Here is a 16,121-nt window from a genome sequence, read left to right on the forward strand (position 1 = left end):
TGAAGTTGTTCAGGAATGTGCCATGTGTGCAATCTGCCTGACAGACACTCAGCCCCCAACTGTGCCTGAGATGCTAATGAGGGTGAGGCAGGGAGAGGAGCAGAAACACAAACACGAAATAGACCCTGAGTGCCACCACTCATGTACCCTTGCCCTGGCACCTCCTGCCACTGCTTGGTCTCACCTGGGATGAACCAGTGGTGCAAGTTCCTGACAATTAGGGTTTTGTGCTGCACTGCCCAACCCTCCTGCATGAGTGGTGTGTCACAGGTCTGGGGGCAGGCAAGACAGGATGGAATATGTCCTTGTCTGAGGGGCTGTAGGGTGCAGGTGTCCCCCAAGATGATACCTGCTCCTTAGTCCCAGCCACAGGGACAATGTTTCAAGCGGAAGTTTGCAAATGGCTGGAGAGAATCCAGGGAAAGCTTGGTAAATGCTCTGCCATTTTAGGTACAGATGGAGCTTTTGTTAATGCCTTGAGGCTGTATGATGGGAGCCGTGAAGATTTACTCTTTGTTTGCTGACAGAGCTCTGAAATATTTGGATAAGCATGGAGATTACTTCTATCAAGCTGAAAAGTCCAGGGTTGTGTAATATGTTCGTACTCCTGAGACTGAGGAATTATCTGAGGCTTTAGAGGTGAAGAAATCATATATTCAGGACACTGCAAATGTTATGCTGGAGACTTATGTTTAAATGCATGTAACAGTGATAAAATAGTGAATTCTGTGTCAAGAATACAAAAATTCTATGTCTGTCGTCTCCATGTAAAAAATGAAAAGGGGTTCGCAGTTTATCCGTGGCCAGAGGGAGAGTGGCACCTGAAAACCATTGTGCCCCTGTTTGCCCACTTGACCTTGGAGCTATAATGTTCCCAGTGTCTAGGTTTATCAAACATATGCTGGCAGGCCACAATCAGAAAATGCAAAATCTGATCACAAAAACTGTGCCTCAAAACCAACCAGGTGCTAACTAGTGCCTTTGATTTCTCTAGTTGCTAGAGCATAACCCAAAACAGGGAAGCAAACATTGCCACTAGGGCTCATACCCTACCTGACTGTAGCCAGGCAGCTCCAGGCAGCTGTGCTGGAGCAGGGGCTGACCCTGCCCTGCTGAGGGCTCTTCCCACCCCAGCTGCTCTGCGAAGGGGTAGCTGTGCTCTGGAGGACAGCAAGCAGAGTGTGGGGTGAGTGGTGCCCAGGCACCTCTGCCCCTTCTCCTAGGGGCAGGCAAGGCTGCAGCTGGGGCTCCACTGCTGGCTGGGACCGTGGGGGATCCTGGCTGGGGGGCAGAGCAGGTCTGACTGAATCAGGTCTGAATCCCAGTGATTGGGAATCACTGTAGCACAGACAGATACTTCTGCACTTCCCTATGCCTGCAAATTACAGACAGCAGCAACACAAGAAAACACAAGTATTGCATTCACTACTTGGTGTTAAACTGGACAGAGACTGGGAAGCTCTGGGGCACGGCAGTGGTGTATGGAAGCTCATTCCCTGTGTGGGTTAGGTTGGGTGTTGCATGTTCTCACCAAGGTTGAGGAGTTGGGCAGTTTGTGGATCAGACCAGGTTTCTGTGGTGCTCACCACAGCAGCTATGATGGATTTTCTCCTCCTATGAAGTTTATTTGCTGACTCTTTCCATCTCAGAAGGAAATCTTATTCCTTGTTGAAGGTTTAGTGGAAGGCTTCAATGCACCTCTGGACATTAACATAAATACTTCACAAAGATTTTTGAGGAGAATGACACATAGTTTTGTTCAAAAGTGTTTTGACTGCATATTTTTCAATACAAAACAATTGAGACATTTAAGTTTTAATCACAAAAGTTGAGCTTCCATCAAATAATTTGTTATTAATTACCTCTAAGCTTGGGGGATTCAAGTAAAGCACTGGCATAGTGTCACCTGTGAGAGAACAGATCATGCAGCTGGGAGAATGAGAATTAGGCCATTACAGCATGCAAAATACATCAACAGAATCATAGAGTCATTGACATTGGGAAAGGCCTATAAAATCATTGAGTCCAACCATTAGCCAAATGCAGACAGGTCTACCACTGAACCATGTCCCTAAGCACCACATCTCCATGCTTTTTGAACACTTCCAGTGATGATGATTCCACTACTCCCTTGGGCAGCCTGTTCCAGAGCTTGATCACTCTTTCAATGAAGAAATGTCTCCTAATATCCAATGTAAACGTCCTCTGGTGCAACTTGAGGCCATCTCCTCTGTTCTTGTCAACTGTCACCTGGGAGAAGAGATTGACCTTCAACTCACATATAATCCCTGTTCTGAGCAAGAGTTTGGACAAGGTGACTGCCATAGGTCCTTCCAAACTTTGTTAGGCATGAGCAATAATCAGTAGCTGTGAAATGGAGAAACAAGATTTTATTACTTATTTCTTTTAGATCAAGTGGTTTAGTTTAATATTCAGTATTTTCATTTAAAATCTCTACACATACCTTCTGAGAAGTGCATCCACCTTTGTTTCCTGTATTCTTGACCAATGCAAAGTATACAAACCAAAGTGGAACATACTTTTAATTGCTCTGCTGTTTATCAGCTTCTCCCATGCTTCTCACTTCAACTGCTGATCTGTTGGAGATGCAGGGACTAACATCTTCCCATCAATGTTCCCACTCATAAGAATAAAGTCCATGTGTGTATTTGTTATGGGTATCTACAGTACTCTGCAGTGTTTGGGAGAGGAAGGTTGAAAATGACCTGTTTGTTAGGAAAACACAGGAGTTGCAGAGTCCATGACCTTAAGGAGGCTTAGGAAAAAAATGATTCAAGAGGACCTCATCATCTGCACAGCTAAAAAATAGTGTTGAAGTTGTTTTATCTCAAAAAGTGAAGTTGCAAAGGATTCAGGGCGTCCCAGATGTTTCTCAGCCTCACCTCGTCAATAATTTGTGAAATTGAGCAGGCTCAGTGCTTGGTGTGGCCTCATGGCCAAAGAAGCAGGGGAGAAGCACAGCATGTTGCCCCTCTCCAGCAGCAATCCACAGCCAGCTGACCTTGGCCTCAGGTCAGAGCCACTCAGCAGGATCTGCTATTCCTGAATATTCCACCATTTGCCCTGCAGCCTATCCCATCCTGCAGTGAAGAGGCTGAGTGTCTGAGAAGCCACAGACCATGGGACAGCTGCATGACTAGGTCCAGGCATGGAATCTGGCAGCAGGTCAGCCCCTTGTCAGGGTAAACCCAAGCATGTACCTGTGCCTCTCCTGCACCAACTCTGCTAGAAGGAAAGATGACTGTGGCCTGGAAAGAAGATATTGTGTATCCAGACCCTACTTGCAGTGAGCCCAAAGTGGGCTGTATGGTGTTTTCAGCCTCCATGGAAAAGCATGCTGTTTTAGCTGCCCTGTAGCTCAGAACTCCAAAGCCTGCAAAGCAGAGATAATGGAGATGGTCATTTATGGCATTGCAAGGTCAGAAGACTGTTCCTCTGTTCAGGTGCAATAGTGCAATCCAGGAGTGATGAAAGGCTTTAGCTAGTGGTTCATTCCACAGACCTGACAAGTGGAGGAGTGTTAGTGGGAGGGTCAGCATGAAGTGTGAGTTAGACTGTCCTGGGTATCAGCACAGAGGGGAAACCATGCCTCAGCCAGGTGGAGCAGTAGAGCATATGACACTTCACTGCAGGGCAGCTTTGCAAGAGATCCAAAGGATTCCAAAAGTCTGCGAGTCTTTGGATGAGACTCTGGCCATATCTTGTGATCATGACACAGACTAGATTGACAATGTTGGAAAATTCCAACAATCTACGGCACATTAGTGAAGTTCACAAAATAAAATATTACCTCTGCCTTTTCCTCAATGGCTTCAGCTCCATGTGTCCCTGCACACAGTATTGCAGGAGAGCCTATTATTACAACATACTTCAGCATAAATGCTGCCATTTCTTTCTGCATGTCACTTGGAATCTGAAAGTGCTACTAAAAACAAAACACACACAGTGTTCTATAATTTAAAATAACAGTGGTAAGACTCAAGTATTTATATAAAATAGGAACCTAATATATACTTGAAAATCTTATACATTATTCTAATTTTATTTACAGATGAAAGGTACCAAACTTCTGATGCCAGACCTTGCACTTGATTACTGTTCACTCTTTACTCCTGATGCACACTTGTAACTTTTCAAAAGCAATTTTTCTTAATAATGGTTTTCTTTAAAAATTCTCTTAAGAAATATTGTGCACAGAATTATTGTACACTAGTCCAGGAACTTAATCTGATGCAAATTTTTCCAGGTCCATTGACTTCAGCAGATGATTGGCACCAGATGGCCCACCATGTTTGATATTATTACATTAAGGTATTAGCATATGCATAATTTTCTTTTTACTTTTCTTTATCAGTAGTATTTTCTTTCTATCAGCTTCAGTTGACTTTTGCAGCCTTTATTCAGGGGGATTAAATACATTCCATGTGAGTAAACATGTTCCGTGATGGATAAATATCAAACTGCTACCTACTAATACAGATAAAACTTGCTTAGTGCAGGATTTTTTTAGTCTTAAGCTGTATTTTGAAAATATTTGTTATAGGAGGAAGTTGTGACTCTGATTGTGGAGTATTCTTTGTGTAAGAATATTGTGGTTTTCTTTTTTATAAAAAATATGTCTAATTTGAAATGGACAGCTCTATAGCAAATGCAGGCTATGTAAAATTGTGCATTTCACCTACTTTTCTCTTGGGCATGAGTCCTTTCTTCATTAATAGATATAGAATCATAACTAAGTCATTTCAGACAACAGATAAGGAATTCTCTCTCTTATAGTAAAGAGAAATACAGTTAAAGTACCTTCATAAATAGCCTACAGCTTTCCAAAGATGGGTTTTCAGTTTGGCATATTGACTATGCATTTATGAGGCAAATGTAAGAGAACATCTGGTTTGTTTTATCATTAATTCTGGGAATGTCCATTAATAATGCATTTTTGGGAATTGTTTTTGTTATTCCTGGAGAGCACTGTAATGAACAATCCTATGCTTGTTCTGCCGAGAGACACATTTCAGTTTAGAGGTTGTTTTGCAGTCTTAATTATATTAGTTGCTATCTCCCTTTTTACTGCCAGAAAGTGTGTACTAATAAAATGAATTGCTGAGCAAGATGCCAGTGGACATTGTGGAAAACTAAACTTCACAGTAGTTTAAAAAAGAGGTATTTTGCCCTTTTTAATTTTTCTTTTTTTCAAAATTAGGTTAAAATATTTTTTCTGTAACTCTGGCCTATATTCATACAACCTTAGGAAAAACACAGTATTAGTAACACACACCTTTTTTTTCCCCCAGTTATCAGCCTAGCTATGAAGCAATTATGAGTGGATAAATTGTTCTTGGTGTTGGCAGGAAAATGAGACATCAAACACCTCAATGGTCTTCTAGAATTCCTATTTCTAGTGTAGCCGGATCACATAACTCCGTAAACCGAAGCAAGATTTTCCCAGGTCACTTAGGCAAGTAGTGGTAAATGTTGGGCTGTGATCGAAGGCCCCACCTATGGCAGCTTGGCATGGTTAAGGAAAATCTGGAGCTCTCATCACATCCCTAGGTGGAGGAGCTATGAGACTCAGCACCGGAAAAACAGGATTGTCTGCAGGGTCGCAGTACAGTCAGGAAATATAGATTCTGTTCCCCATTTTGGTCTGACATCTGATCCATGCAAAGTGTCTCTGTTTATAGCATTGCAATTATGGATCTAGTGTGGAGATAATTAAAATAACATGAGATTCTTTCCCTTGACTTCCTGGGTGTCAGATCCAACCCCCACACATACTCTGGAGATTTCTACCTGGTGTCTGTTGTGGGGTACACACCAAGCCTTCTTCATCTTTCCTTAATGGTTTCATTCTGTTTATTTACCTGAGAAAGAGCCTTTTCCATAGGTACCAGCAGAGCAGCGGGGGGCAGGGGTGCAGTGGTGGCTTTGTCTGCAGCACAGAAGATCTGTGTGCACTCGTGGGAAACAACACAACACGCAGCTGAACTCCAGTGGTCACGCCTGGGCTCAGAAACAGTGTGAAAGCCAGATCCAGACAATTCAAATATCAATTTTTTTAAAAAACAGGGATTATTTTTTTTACACTGTCTGTTTAAACCCAAACTCAAATCAATAGCCCTCTCTTCACTGCATTTTTCCTAGAAAAGGGGGGAAGTTTCTCCAGTTGTTTATGCATTCTACCAATCCAGCAATGTATATGGCATCACTTACTGTACTGATTTTTTAATTTTCCAGGACCAAGTATAGCAGCCTCTGAAGAGATCAGCAGCTGGGGAGCATTTTGGATATCCAAATTCCTAATGACCCCAGAGTAGTATTCCCAAACCTCTTGGCAGTTCCAAATTTCATGCCAAAAGTTGCAGGCATCTGTCTTACATTTTGAACATTTGTCATCAATATTCTTACTTAATTTAAACATCCGCTTAGGGGGGTCATGTATTCTCAATGAATAAAATTAGCTGCATGTAACCAATCTGTGAGTTTGAGTTTAATCATAGAGCTCCGGTCTGGTTACAGATGTCTTTGTCCAAGGACTGTAGTTTACTACTGAATGCCTTCCCCATTAGCTTGGGGATTATCAAGCAAGGATTTATACCGTGTAGAAACCTTTTTCCTTTCTAAATACATAACTGAATGCTCTCACTGGGGGGATTAAATTCAGGCTCTCTGAAAGACCTACAGCTGGTTATCTCCTTTAGCACTGACTTTGCAATCCACACTAAGGTGAGGGGCAGGGCATGGTCTCACTGCCTTGGGAGCATAGCAAAGATCAAATTGCCAGTGAAAGTCACAATTCAGTTCCTGCTCCCTCTTGCTCCTGGGGGAGGAATAAGGTTGCCACCACCTATTTTTCTGGGTCGGTTTACTGCCTGCTCCCACCCTCTCAGCTGCATTGGCTGAAGCTTTGAGGATGATCAGTGAAAGCTCCGCTACCTCTCACTCCTTTGCTTCAGCCTTTGCTGCTTGCTTTGCTTGTGGCACCCACTCGCTGCCCAGTGCAGGTGCAGTAAGGGGGTGAACAGCTGAGCCTGTTGAAGAGGACGTGGTTGTCCCTCTTAGAAATCATCATTATGATGTGGTAATTCATCACAAACTCCTCAAATCCTTATTTGAATCATAAACGTTCTGCACAGATGTGATTTCCAGTTTCTCACATAGAACAATTTAATTAATTAATCATTGAACTCTATTTTAGCAGAATTGTAATTTGATGTGACAGCAATGGCAGTGAGCTAGGAGTGCATTAACTACAAACATTTTAATTAATGTTCTTATTTGCATGATAGCAACATAACCAAGGAAAAAGCAGAAACAAGATCTGAGATTCAGTCTCAGCTCTCCATCCTGGCCTAAACAGTGTCTATTTCAGTGATATTTAGCTTGTAGCACATGTAAGCCACTGTGAATGATGACCTATTCAGCAGATGAAGCTGCAGCCCATAAGATAGATTCTCCCACTTAAATCATTAAATCTAGAACCAGCCGTCCATAAGGAAGAAATAATTCACATGACTCTTGGAGCTGAAGGGTTTGATTGTAGTCCTCACATCCTCACATGTCCAAAGTCCAGGAATAAGTCCATTAAACTACATGTTAAACCATCTGATGTTAATGTGGAATTAGTAAGAGGTAAGAATAAAATGAATCTGTTTCTTTGCTGTGATGATACATACAGGTTTTCTTTCCCCAGAAGACACTGGATTCCTCAGTCAATACTGAGTTTCCCTGTGAAGCAGCACAGCCTCATTCCTCTTCAAGCATTAGGAAGCATGATGGCCTCAGACAGCTCTGAGCTGCCCTGTGAAGGCCAAGTGTACCAAACTGAATCAAAATGACAGAGAATATTTGCTGTATCTTGTTCCTGAACTCTTTCTATATAAAAATAATACAAAGCTTTCAAAGATTTTTTAAATACTGAAAAGGATGCAAATATGTGAATTCCTGTTTCAGAGGTTGCTTTGGATAATGCCTGGTATTAATTATTCTGTTGTGATAATAAATCCTTACAGAAAGTAGAAATCAAGGGTCATGATGAACGCTTTGCTAAGAGATCCATAAGAAACTAAATGATTGATGTGTGCAGCTGTGTAAAGAACTAATCCTTCTTCAGGTAATCCTGAGATGTCTTCCAAGACACATACTCTTCAGCCATTCATTAAGATCACCAGACCAAATTCTTGAAGATTTTTACTCATTATGGTGGATTTAATCTAGTTCTGGCTTTTGCACTGTCTATATTAAAAAAGCTCTCAGGAGCTGAACAAAGGTTGCTTGAAGCAGCACACAGGCTCTTGGAGGCCAGAGGAATGCACACTGGGTTTGCCTTTTGCAGTCATCACTGTCTGACAGAAGAGAACAGAGATGTAATCTTGGATATGGGATGGAAGCCTCCACCAGCACTCAGCGAGGCCAACGGGGGCAGTTTTATCCTGTGCATCTTTTCACAGAAACTCTTCTAAAATGAACTGAAACTGTAACTGGGGATGGTACCTTTCTGCACCCTCACAGCCAGAGTGTAGCTCACAGTGGCTGCTTCAAACCCAAAGCCCAAATTACACTTGCTTAAAATTCCACCTGGGAGGTGTTTGGACTCGCCCTGCCAGCAGTGCTGGCAGATGTCTAATGTTCTGCATCCAGTACGTGCTGTGTCAGGCTGTGTGACACCTCTCATGCCCCAAACTGGACATTTCCTTTCCTCTCCACGATTCCCTATTGCCTGATCATGTGCTGCTGAGAGCACCTAATTCTCTTCCACCCATGAAATTTTTCCCTCTCGTCCCAGCCATTGCAGACTGCAGCTGGGACATGGGGCTCTGGTTTGCACATCTGTGTCTGCTCAACTGGACATAGCCCAAAGTCTCCTGCCTCAGAACTGCTTTCTCTATGTTTCCACTTTCTATCAGTTTGCTAAATAGGCAGTAGCATTAAGCCTGGACACTGATGACTTTTTATTCCACTAACAGTTTTTCTGACGAGATTACAGCCAATCCTACATTTTTTCTTCTTTTCCTCCTGCAGCTTCATCACACTATGACTAACACAAATAAAATTAGAAGGTGAATTTGGTATTCTCCTTGATTTCAGGATGAGAATAGCAGCAACTCTAGTATTGCATATAAAACACATGGATCTCCTCTCATTTCTCACTATTTTCCTGGGGAAAGAAAGGAAACAGCTCAAGAACCATTTTTATTCATTCTGTGGGTCCACAGAAGAGATGGATGTCATCTAGCAATTTTCCCGAGGGATGAAAATTAGTCTATACTCTTTTCTTCTACTTTTTCTGCTATATTAAGCATATTGGATCCGGGATTTGAAGGTTAGTGCCAAGACACCTGAACTGTCTCCATTTGCTGCTGAAGGCAGAATGGATGACAGCTCAGAGAAGGAACACCAGCACTAGGCAGGAGCCACCAAAAACACATTCATGCCTGTTATCCCTGTGTCTCTGCTGTGACGAGTGACACAGGTCACCAGGAGCAAAAGTGACAGTGACCAGAGGCTGCAGTTATCAGGAGTACCCGGGACCATGTTCTGCCTCAACAGAACTATACATGTGCAAAATCATCTGGTTGCCAGAGGGTCTGTAACAGAAGCAGCAAGGGCTTGTGTTCTCTTTCCCCCTTCCAAGCTATTTTACACGTATGCACTCAGACAAGAAGCAGAAATTGGTGAAACAGCAAGCTAAGCTCTCTTCCACATCAGCCTGTTTTGGCCCAGCAGTGTTGAATCAGAAAGAAGCTAAGTGAAGAGTTCTCCTAACATGACAGTGGATGTGAGCCGCTGTTTTGCCATGCCACCAGGGGTAAGGATTCTGGCTACCAGCTGCCCCCAGGCAGTGCTGGAAGGGGGGAACAGGATGCTTGTAGCTGGGGTCTAGAGGTTCAGCAAGAATCACTGAGGGCATCTGCAGCAAAATAAGGTCCCGGAGGCTCCTGAAGGAAAGGAGCTGTGAACATCAGTGGGGATGACCTAAGCTAGCATGGCTCAGGAAACCTCTGGAGCACAGGGCTGGAAAACCTATCCCATCCTGCAAGGACACCAAGGAGCTTTGTTTTAAAGCCTTTTACTTGAGCAGTCTCATCCAGACATTCTGAGTTTTCTCCTGTTTACTGATTTTAATGTTTGGCTTATTATTTTGTTCTGTAATAAAAAAAAAATGCTTTAGGGACTGGAGGTCTTCTGGTATGCTGGCTTCACAGAAAATCTGGAGCAGCTTCAATTCAAACCTCTTGCCAGTTGAAGTCCCATTGCAGCATTCAATGGGGAGTTGAAGAACTGGATATGTTTCTCCTGTCTCCAGGCTTAACTCACTGTCTGGATTTATGTCAGTTCAGAGAAGCTGGGATAATTTAAAAATCTGGAAATTAAAAAAGCTGGAAAATAGTGTCAGCTGTTTTAAAAGAGCCCAGTGGACCTGGGGTTTGGTACATGTGGGGTTTGTGGTCTGGACAGGGTCTGTATCTGCTCTCTTTAATGTCATTCTCATGGTTGCTAGGACAGTGCCGAACTTCCAGAGACTTTTTAGACAATCTCAGTAGTCCTCCCAATCCTGCCAAAAACTAGTCTCAGAATTAATATATTTTGTCTCTCAGCTGTCAACTTTCCTTTTAAAGCTCCTAGACAAAAATATATCTATTTTTGTTAGCTCTCACAGTGACTTGAATAAGCAAACTCTAAGTGCAGCTTGGGTGCCCCAGCTAAAAAAACATATTTGGCTCTGTATAGATTCTGCAATCTTTTTGAATCAAATTATTTTTGTTTTAATCTCTACTAAAGACTCCAGTGCTACAGGACTGCAACACCATCTCCAAATCATACTAACATCCCCAAATCAAATCCCTAGGTTGTCCTCCAAAGCATGGAATGAGGACAGGCATCCCCAAAGTAGACAGCATTGCCTTGGGCAGACCCTCTCACCCTCACCCTGTGAGTGGAATATGCTCAGGGCAAGGATACATCCCAGATCACTCACTTCACCCTGTAGCGTGAAAACTATTCTCCCTCCTGCAGAGGGCTTCCAGCTCTCCTCTGAAAATCAGTGCCAGCAAGTCATCTGGAAATCAGCCTGTGGTCATTCCCTTCTTTCAAAATATGGCTTCTCTTTTGGCTGGCTCCAGTTGATGTTTAAAAGGAAAAGTTGTGCTCCACTCTCCTACATGCTGGCAGAGGGAGTGCCTTCTCTTGCTGATGGGATGAGACAATGAAATAATGAAGGCTACAGGCACTGCCAGTCCTGCTCTGCAGGTCCTGGGGCACTGTGGACTGAGCAAGTGGCCTCAACTGCTCCTCAGCAGGATCATGCAGTCACCCTCATCAAACCTTCAGCCATGTGAAAACTGCAGCAGATATAAAATGTCAGTGCCTCCTGGGACACATAGTAGCTGAATTTCAGCTTTGGCCTTGGGTATTTAGTCTTGGATTGAAGCAGAATTTGTCCCTCTCTCTATGTGGTGCTGCTCTCTAAGATTAATTTTAACCTCTCAGGTTAGCTTTCTTTTTCTTTTCTTTCTCTAGTTTTTTTCTTGTCTGAAACCAGTAGCCATAACTAATCCTTCAGTTTCCAATCTGAAAGAACTTCATGAAATATGAGTGTGACATTATGCCTGCCGTAATAGAAATGCTTTACACAAAGGCTGCCCTTTTTTGATTAACAATTGTAAAGGGTGAGGTGCAAAAGTCTGACATATGATGTAATTTTCACACTGAGATCTCTTGTACAAAACAAGACATGAGTTTCCATGACACAGATTAAGTTATTAGCAGATAAAATAATGCATTAAGTAAGTGGAAACAGTTAATTGTGTGAGAGGACTGAGGAAAAGGTTGCAGCCAAGGGTTGTGTGATTTGTCTTGTTGCTCCTCATGTATTTAGTCAGCTATAAGCACTTTAGTTGCCTGTTTGAAGCTGTTTGAAAATAAGCTTTGAGAGCAGTCTCCACAGATGAGGTATGAAAAAGGGCAGATGACTTACAGTCAGACAGACAGTGCTCCTTCACTGGAGAGCGGGTGGCAGGGCAGAAAACTGCCTCGGAAGCTCCATCTCTGCATAATGACAGAGCCCAGAGGGGCACGTGGAACACGCCAGCATTATGAGGAAAGGATCATGCTCAGTTAAGGGAGAGTGCCAGCTGAGTGGAAGATGATGAAGAGCATGGGGTCAGAGGACTCATCGAGGCAGGTCATCACAGACAGTTGTTAATGTGGCATCAGGGGCAGCCAGGGCACATGCAACACTTGGAGCAGTTATCACTAAATTTCAAAAAATATCCAGATGCTGGCTTCAAACAGAGATGCCAGTGCACCTTGGGAGGAATTGTGATAATGAATGCAGAATAAAGTGAAATCAATGGGCTGTTCTTTAAAAGCAGAGAAATTAACTCCCACTTTATTTTGAGGGGAGAGAAGAAAGTGAAAATGACAAAGAAAAAGAAATCCTTTTTTTTCTGTTTTAAGGGAACACTTCAGAACTACATTAAAATCTCCCCCTGAGCTGCTATTTTGTCTTCATGGTCCAGCTTCCTGCTTTGGGCTGATTTAAGTCTGCCAAAGTCAAAGCAGCTCCTGGTTATGCTCAGCTTTCTCAGGGTGACTCACTGGAAACCCTGCTGCAGCTACTTCTGGTGTGTTTTTCCTTTACAGTGTAAGAGCTTCTTGCAAATTAAAAGGTTTTCTGGTGAAGATATAAACTCATTGCATCTTGGTCTCCACTGAATTAAATCAATTTTTTAATATATTATTAATATAATAATTATATCATAATTATATTTCTTTCCTAAGGCTGATGCTGGCTGATCTGGGAAAGTGCTTGTCAGGCCATCCATATCTCTTCTTTTGTATCAGATTCTTGCTTATAAAGAAAGAGATAATGTCTCTTATTATCCATTAAAGTACTCAGATGATTTTATTTAGTCACATCAATCAATTATTATATCAAGTTGTCAAGACTTTTGTCCAGATGGCTAGAAAGAGTTTAAAGAAGATAAACTATTATTGGGTTTTCATTAGGAGAGCAAGCCTGTAAAAAACAGAATTTTTAATGGATAATTGGTGGAGGTTTAAGAAAGCATTCCAAGTGGATTTTATGATCAGGTGCTTCTTTATAGCTTTTATACTCACTGAGGGTAACAGATTCAATCTGAAGGGCGATGTGAAGGTCAAGGTAATGCTGAACCACTCTGGAATGAAGGATTGACATAAATGTTCAGTTGTAAAATGGTACCTCCAACTTACTTTAATTCCTTCAGGCAGCATGGTTTACTAAGACCTGTGAACAGAGTATATTCATGGCTTGACATGGCTAAAACTGTATCCTAGGGAGGGGTTATAAAAGGTAACTATGATTTTTATTTTGATATCTTCTATCCTACTTTACAAACCTTTGAGATAATCATAATTACCTGACCTAATGGAAGCTGAATAGTGTGCAGTCTTTGAGATCTGAAGTTTGCTTTGCACACCACATAGTTCATTAAAGATTTCCTGACAGGTCTCCTGGAACTGTCTCCTCAGCTGGTGGAAATCGAGGTAGCTCCAGAGGCTTCAAAGGATCTGTCTTTCCTTTCTCCTCTTATGTGTAAACAGCCTCTTAAACTAATGAACAGAGATCTCAGGTTCATGACACAGTTAGAAAGGAAAAGCAGATAAGATAAGATGAACTCGTGCAACATTCACATCTTGAGCCTCAGTGGTTTTATTATTTAGTAATCAGAAACAGAACTTTAGCACTTAGTACGGGCTAGGAGTAGGTTTGGATGGGACAGGCAGTTGATTCCACACACAAAGAGGAAAATCGTATCTAGCAATTTGTTATTATATACCCTGCAACTAAATCTGTGCATCTGAAGAGGCACCTACATTATCAGGGGTCTGGAGAGGAAAATGGGAGATGCCTGGATAAATCTAGGAATTTAAAAATCTTCAAAAATTTCAAATCTTCCAAATTTCTGAGGTATGGAATGAGCCAGAACCCAAAGCGTTCCCACAACAGGTTACACACTCTACACAAAGAGGTTTCTTTCCTGTGAAACCCTCACTCCTCAAGCATCTTCTGGTGCTATTTCTGTTTTGTTCAGGTCTCAGTGCAGCATCCATCACTTCTACCTGAGCCAACAGGCTGTGACCTGACACTTGTCCCTGCCTGGTAAAATAGCTTCTGCCTGGGGACAGTCTGCCCTGCAGGGACAGTGGCAGTGTCTGGAATGCTGTACCACATCAATAAGGGTGTGGGGCTTTGAAGGGCAGCAGTAGAATGGTCTTGGTGTACTTAGACCATATCTATGACAGAAGCCTGGACAAGGATGGCTTATAAATGGGTTTGTATTTACTAAATTTGATATTCATGAAGTCTAACTGGTTAGCTAATGTACTTACATGCCAATTTACTGATAATCTAAAACCAGAAACAAATAATTCTGCATGTTACATACAGCAATTAATAACCTTTTAATAGTCTTCAGTGATGGTTTTCAGGAAATAAAGTTGTACTATTAACATTCCTGTAAAACCATTAGTCCTAAATGCATGTAATTGATGGGAGTACTAATGTTTGCAAAATGAACTGAGACTGATTTATAAGTCTGATAATAAAATAGTTCAGTAAAGGGCTTTGATCTAATAGCTGTGAAAGCAGTACACACACCTTAACGATTATCCTTGCAGATATCCATCCTCCTTTCAACTTTTACTAGCTTCAGTCATGACAATTTGGAAAGGAAAAATCCCAACTAAATGCAGCTTGGTAGAGTCAACCATTGATCAGTTACACTCTGTTCTCCTTCCAGAAACAAGCATGCAAGAGACTCCTAGGGCTATTATCAGTCTTACTTTATTTGTTGCTATTGACTGAGATTAAAGAAAATAAACACCTTGTGTTCTTCCTGAACTGATCAAAGATTTCCCCTATCCTATATACTGAAGTCTAATAAACTGGCTTCTCCAGTACAATCTTTCTTCTGTAAAACAAATACTTATGCATATAATATTAGCCACGGTAAATCCCAAATTGCTTTGGTCCATTGCTGTTTGGTCCACTCACTTTGCTAGTTTTTCTTCCCTTTTCCTCCTTCCTGATATAAATTGTGATTTAAAAATCAAATCAAATCAATCAATATTCACTCAGTTTTTCCATAGTATTGAAACAGTTAATTTTGTTCACCAAATGAATACTTTCAATTAACTTCTAGGCACATTTAATAAACTTAAAAGATTGCATTTGTTATGCTAGTGAGAGGTAATCTTCCCATAGATGTCTCAGTATTTATGGCGCTTGTTTAAGAGTCTCTCCTCTGTTTCTTAGGATTAGGACTTGGTACTGCACCACAAGGTTTTATAGGCTAATTGTTTTAACTCTTTAAGATGGAGATATTGTCCTTTGCACTAGTAATTCAGCATTTTTGTAGTTGTTCAGTGTGTTGACTCTCTCAACTTCTTCCTCCATCACTATCTACCACAGCTTTTTTTCCCTCAGGCAATGTGTAAGCAGTTTAGAGTGGAAAAGGTTGAGAAGAGCAGCTCCTCCTCTGCATACCTCTGAGTCTAGCAGATAGGACACCTCATGGGGAGTGGGAGACCTCACATCAACCTCCTGTGTTGAAGCAGGCAGCAGGAAGACAGCAACCTGTGTCTATCACAACCCACATGTATATTATTTGCTGGCAGGAGGGACCAAGCAGAGGGAAGGAGGAAACTGTCAGCACTGCAGGCTTCATCTGTTCCTGTGCATTCAGCCTCTGGAATCAATATAGCTGGTTTAGAAAAGTTGCTGTCAACACCTCTCCCCTTCCCTTCCCTTCCCTTCCCTTCCCTTCCCTTCCCTTCCCTTCCCTTCCCTTCCCTTCCCTTCCCTTCCCTTCCCTTCCCTTCCCTTCCCTTCCCTTCCCTTCCCTTCCCTTCCCTTCCCTTCCCTTCCCTTCCCTTCCCTTCCCTTCCCTTCCCTTCCCTTCCCCACTCGCCCTGCTTTTCTTCCCCTACATATATGTATGTAATTTTAATTTTCAAAAATATGCAAACCCAACAAAGCTCTGATTTCTGCAGAAAATTGCCAATTATGAACCAACCCCACAACTCCTTTTCCTTATATGTGGACAATTTTATTTAGA

General features: G+C 42.1%; 1 long non-coding RNA gene across 1 annotated transcript; it reads right to left on the reverse strand.

Moving 5' to 3' along the window:
• Window positions 1–1,799: 1,799 nt before the first annotated feature.
• On the reverse strand, window positions 1,800–15,791 carry LOC148225554 (uncharacterized). Its single transcript, XR_015808295.1, has 3 exons — window positions 15,551–15,791; window positions 13,141–13,199; window positions 1,800–13,039 (listed from the first exon to the last, which is right to left on the reverse strand). It is a non-coding gene; the product is annotated as an uncharacterized LOC148225554 (long non-coding RNA).
• Window positions 15,792–16,121: the final 330 nt, after the last annotated feature.

The sequence above is a fragment of the Sturnus vulgaris genome, chromosome 1, assembly GCF_052056855.1.
Source record: "Sturnus vulgaris isolate bStuVul1 chromosome 1, bStuVul1.hap1, whole genome shotgun sequence".
Classification (NCBI taxonomy): Eukaryota; Metazoa; Chordata; class Aves; order Passeriformes; family Sturnidae; genus Sturnus; species Sturnus vulgaris.